We start from the raw sequence: 6000 nt of genomic DNA on the forward strand, positions 1-6000 counted from the left end.
CATTGTCTTCCTCTGACTTGGTAAGGCTGCACCTTCCTGAGGTGGAGGTGATCAAAGAGCCGGCCACTGAGTTCATGTCACAGATAGTCCCTGTTCCCATTACTAGGGAACCCACTTGGACCTTGAACTGCCATGGGATACATTTGTGCATGGGTTCTAGGTTAACTCCATGAATGGTCCTTGGTTGAAGTACAGTCTCAGAAAACACCTTATGTCCAGATTTTTTTATTCTATTGCTCTCCTTGTGGAGTTCCTGTCCCCTTCAGGTCTTTCATCTCCCCCTTCTTTCATAAGATACCCTGCACTCTGCCCAAACTTTGGCTATGAGTCTCAGCATCTGCTTTGATACCCTGCAGGATAGAATCGTTCAGAGGCCCTCTGTGGTTGGCTCCTGACCTCTTCCCTGTTTTCTCCCTCTTCTGATGCCCATCTTATTTGCCTTTCTTTTATATGTATTTTTACCCAATACTTTTTTAACTACGTTTTTGTTTTTTTAACATTAATTCCATTTTATTCGCTTTGCATCCCAGCTGTAGCCCCCTCTCTCATTCCCTCCCAATCCCATCCTCCCTCTCTCATCTCCTCCCATGCCCCTCTCCAAGTCCACTGATAGGGGAGGTCCTCCTCCCCTTCCATCTGACCCTAGCTTATCCAGTCTCATCAGGACTGGCTACAATGTCCTTCTCTGTGTCCTGGCAAGACTGATCTTCCTTCAGAGGGTTGGCCAAACAGCCAGCCACTGAGTTCATGTCAGACAGTCCCTGTTCCGTTACTAGGGAACCCACTTGGACACTGAGCTGCCATAGGCTACATCTGAGCAGGGGTTCTAGGTTATATCCATGAATGTACCTTGGTTGGAGTATCAGTCTCAGAAAATACCCTTAAGCCCAGATATGTTGGTTCTGTTACTCTCCTTGTGGAGATACTGAACTCTCCAGGCCTTACTAACTACCTCTTCTTTCATAAGATTCCCTGCATTTTGCCCAAGGTTTGGTTATGAGTCTCAGCATCTGCGTTGGTACACTGCTAGGGAGAGTCTTTCAGAGGCCCTCAGTGGTAGGCTCCTGTCCTGTTTCTTGTTTTCTCATTCTTCCAATGTCTTTCCCCTTTTGTCTTTCTAAGTGGGGACTGATCCTCTTACCTAGGGTCCTCCTTCTTGTTTAGCTTCCTTAGGTGTACATATTTTAGTATGTTTACCCTATCTTATAGGTCTAGTATCCACTTATAAGTGAGTATATACCATGTGTGTCTTTCTGCTTCTGGGATACCTCACACAGGATGATCTTTTCTAGATCCCACCATTTGCCTGCAAATTTCATGATTTCCTTGTTTTTAATTGCTGAGTAGTATTCCATTGTGTAACTGTATCACAATTTCTGTATCCGTTCCTCCATTGATGGACATCTGGGTTGTTTCCAGGTTCTGGCTATTATGAATAAAGCTGCTATGGACATGGTTGAGCAAATGTCCTTGTTGTGTACTTGAGCATATTTTGGATATATGCCTAGAAGTGGTATAGCTGGATCTCGAGGAAGCGTTATTCCTAATTGTCTGAGAAAGTGCCAGATTGATTTCCAAAGTGGTTGAACAAGTTTACATTCCCACCGGCAATGGAGGAGGGTTCCCCTTGCTCCACAACCTCTCCAGCATGTGTTGTCACTTGAGTTTTTTATCTTATAGGTGTAAGGTGAAATCTCAGGGTTGTTTTGATTTGCATCTCCATGATGGCTAAGGACATTGAGCATTTTTTAAGTGTTTCTCTGCCTGGGCTCCTTTTAAAGACATCTCCCAAATTAAAGAGTAGCTGCAGTTAGAAAAACTGAGAAATCCCATACACTTGAGCAAAAGATCTGTTTTGATTTTACAGCAGTGTCTACATTAAATTACATAAATAAAAGCCAGAGAAAAAGTGGGAAATACAGCTAACCTACCTTTATTAATGTCTGGTTGTTTCTGAAACAAATTACCACCAACTTGGTGTCTTAAATTAACATAAATGTATTATTTTACAGTTGTGGGAGTGAGAATTGGAAATGAATATCACTAAGCTAAAGTCAAGATGTCAGAATGGCTGTGTTCTTCTGGTAGCTAGGTAAGAATCCATGTCCTTGCCTTTTGTAGCTTCTAAAAGCTGCCCTGAAACCTTTTGTCACTCTTCAAAGCCAGCAATGGTCTGCTAGGTCCTTTCTCATGCCACATTGGTGTCACTGAAATTCTCTTGCCTTACCTTTTTCTGAACTCTTAGAAATAATTATAATTAAATTCACAGAATAATCCTAGATCATCACTTTATCACATGACCCTTAATTTAATGACATCTGCATAGTCCTTTTGTCATTTAAGGTAACATACCCATATGATCTAAGGATTTAGACATGGATATCTTGGAGGTCGTTTGTTGACCTACCAATAACTGATGTATAATCCTATGAACTATCTCATAAGTGGCTGGAAGTGATGGTGCACCCCTTTAGTCCCAGCATTCAAGAGTCACAGGCAGCCTGACCTCTGAGTTTAAGCTTAGCCTGTTCTACATATTAAGTTCCAACCCAGCCAAGGAAACACATCAAAATAACTAACTGTCTCAAAAAAATTAACTAAATAAATAAAATAATGACAACAGAACACCTCACCAGTCTTCAAAACACCCTTGTATAGTTGGTATTATCATACCCACTTATAGTTGGAGAAACTGAGTCAAAGTGAAGTTGATTTGCCCGAGGACAAATAGCTAGTTAAACGACCATGCTAGAATTGCCTTGCCTGGCTGGTTTTCTGGAGATGGTGTTCACAGGCACTAACATATCACAGAATGAGGAATCCAGTGAGGGATCTTCCTCTGAAAATGAAGAAATGGTCTTACTCCAGAGAAGTAAATCTGGAAGAGGAGCCACCACAAAGGGTGCTGGAGAGACTACAGGGAGGAATCATGAGCTGTGCATAATGAAAGGCTATTATCTCCCAAGGCATCCACATCTTTCAACTGGAGTCCTGGAACACTGGATGCTCACCAGTTTTTGTACTTCTCTGTTTCTTTGTTTTGCAGTGCCAGAGTCAAAGTGAGGATCTTCCTAATGCTAGGCAATGTTCTACAACATGATTTACAACACCAGCCCTATTTCCTGCTTTTATTATCGTAAAGGTTACAAGTGCTAGGGAAGTAACTTGTTTGTATATCATTGATCTTAAATGACTGAGACCCTGGTTTATTAGCTGTTTTGCTGAGTTGTTTTTTGTTGTTGTTGTTTTGTTTTGTTTTGTGAGATAAGGTTTCTCTTTGTAGTTGTGGCTATCCTGGAGCTTGATCTGTAGACCAGGCTGGCCTTGAACTTATAGAGATCTACCTGCCTCTTCCTCCCAAGTGCTGGAATTAAAAGTGTGCACCCCCACTGCCAGGGCCTTTTTTAAATTTATTTTTAATTTATATATTCAATTTACATCCCGATCATAGCCTCCTTCCCTCTTCTCCTCCCAGTCCCTCTCTCCCACCTTTTGTTGGACTTTTTATTTAAGAGAATGAATCTCAATATAAAACCCTTATAGCCTCAAACTCATGACAATCTTTCTGCCTCTGTGTCCCCAGCGCTGTGATTATAGGTATGTGCTGCTATGCTGAGTATGGTCTCCAATACAAAGCAAAACAAAGCAAACATGGAAAATGAAAAGGTTTTTTTTTTTTCTGAGAAAAAAAAAAAACCAAAGTAGACATTAAATGTACTGTAGGTAGAGTTTCTAACATCCACAGCAAAACAAATTATAAATTCTCATATAACCCTTAAAATTTGTACATTGTTCTATCATTTGATTTCTATTTGACATTCTATATTACATATTCTTCAAAGAATTTTGTCCTCTTGCAATATATTTTTATACTTAAAAGTCTGCCATTGATTACAATATTGAATTTCTTGCCAACAAAAATATGACCAAAGATAGAAATTAAATTATTTCCTTGTGCTAGCTATAAAGTTCCCACATATAAAAGTCTTTTGAATTGGATTATAATTGCAACTATATATAAATTTCTAAGATATCCTATATCATTAATACTACTATTACTACTTCTTCTACTACTAAACAAAATATTTGGACATGTAACTCCTACAAGAAAGATGGAGAGGGTATAGGCTACACAACCTTTCATTAAAAAAAATAAAGTCCACTAAAAAGAGAAACAAAGCAAAACAAAGATTTCTCAGCCTTGATCTTTTAACCACAATATTTGAAATATTACTTAGTCTGTTTAACTCTAAAACTTTTGCACATGGATAGTTTGTAAAATTCTTGACATTTAAAGCCCATGTCTTCCTTTTGAGGGATTTAGAAAGGAAGGTAGGGCAACAAACCTGGAGAGGAGTTCTTAGGGAAGTTACCTGTAAAGGAATTTGTGCATTTGGAAATTGATTCTCTTTCAGACCCCATAGTCCTTGCAAAGTGTACTTTGCTATAGAATGAATATGTGCAGCTCTCAAAATTCATATTGTTAGTCACTAAGCATGTATTGTCAGGGACAATCATCTCTGTTTGTAAAATTAAAAGCTACTTTTCCTTTAATAGCAAAACAGCCTCTGAAGTTATTTTCTGTTGTTTACCCATCAGAGAAACTTGGCCTGGAACCAGCCTGCTCCTTTTCTCCTGGTTGCCTAGAGTAAATTTTGTGTCTTTCAACATTAAATCCAACCCCTAGGAGAAACCGTTTCTTCACACTTTTTAAAAACATGACCTGTAGGAATCATGAATTCAAACTGAGCCTGCTCAAGAATGTCCCCACCCCTACATGTGACAACAAATTTTCCTGCATATTTATATAAATTTTTCCAACCAATGCCACTCGGAATTTTTAACCACCTTTGAGACAAAGTCTAGCTATGTAGTCCATGCTGAACTTGAACTAGCAAGCCTCTTACCTGGGTCCATAATGCAGCAAGTATAAGAGCACTGGGAATAATTACCAATGCAGTACCTTCCCAAGCAAACCAAGCAAGATTCCTATTTGTCTTACCAGTAACCAAAGCACTCAGGATACCAAGGTAAGACCTGTATGAATGGGATGGATGAGTAAATATCCTTTTCCTTTCCACCACATGGGAAAACAGAAGGAGGAAAAAATAAAACACAACAGTAGTCTCTAATCCAGAAAGAAGGCTTACGGTGGATACTATCATAGGGCTGCCAATATGTTAATACCAGCTTCTGTACATCCAGAACAATGCAAAATACATTTATGTTGGTTAGAAGCCACTCTTGTCTACGATATTTTGTCATAGCTACCCACATGGACTGACATAGGCATATTCAGGAGAAAGACAACAACCAAATGATTGCATGAAGAATGGGATGCTCCAATGATTGGCCAGTCTCTGACAGCCTGTATGGGCTTACCTAGTTCCACTACAAGCTAGTTATAGAAATCTGTGGCAACAAAATGAATACCAGTATGGAAGAACATGGAAAGAGGAGTTGCCACCATTTGACAAAGAAAGCAAAATTAATCCCTCCCACCTGTTTTGATTTAGAGTGTGTTGTTGTTGTTTGGTTGGTTTTGATTTTTTTGAGACAGGCTCTCACTTTTGGTAACTTCCAGCCTCCACTTTCCTAATGCTAAGTTTATAGGTTTTTACTTTAAAATGAACAAAAGATGTTAGAGAGATATATGAAACAAAGTCTTTCAGTGTTGCTATTTGCTTAAACTTTGCATAATTAAACATTAGAGGGGGAAAAAATAGCACACCTATAATCCCAGTACTCAGGAGAAAGGAAACTGAGGCAGGAGGATGGATAATTTCACACCAGCCAAGGGAAACATAGAGAGGCTCTTTTTTTTTAAGATAATCTCACTTCCCCCGTGTCTAAGAAATACCATGTCCATGTTCTTAATAAAGGCTAGTGTGTGTCCTAAGTCTATTGTAGCTGTGACAGTGTGGACAGAACCCAGTTTGTAGCAATACAGGCTTAAAATCAGGTGTATCTCCATCTTTGTTTTGTCACCTCATCACGTGA

Source organism: Meriones unguiculatus, chromosome X (assembly GCF_030254825.1).
Source record: "Meriones unguiculatus strain TT.TT164.6M chromosome X, Bangor_MerUng_6.1, whole genome shotgun sequence".
Taxonomy (NCBI): Eukaryota; Metazoa; Chordata; class Mammalia; order Rodentia; family Muridae; genus Meriones; species Meriones unguiculatus.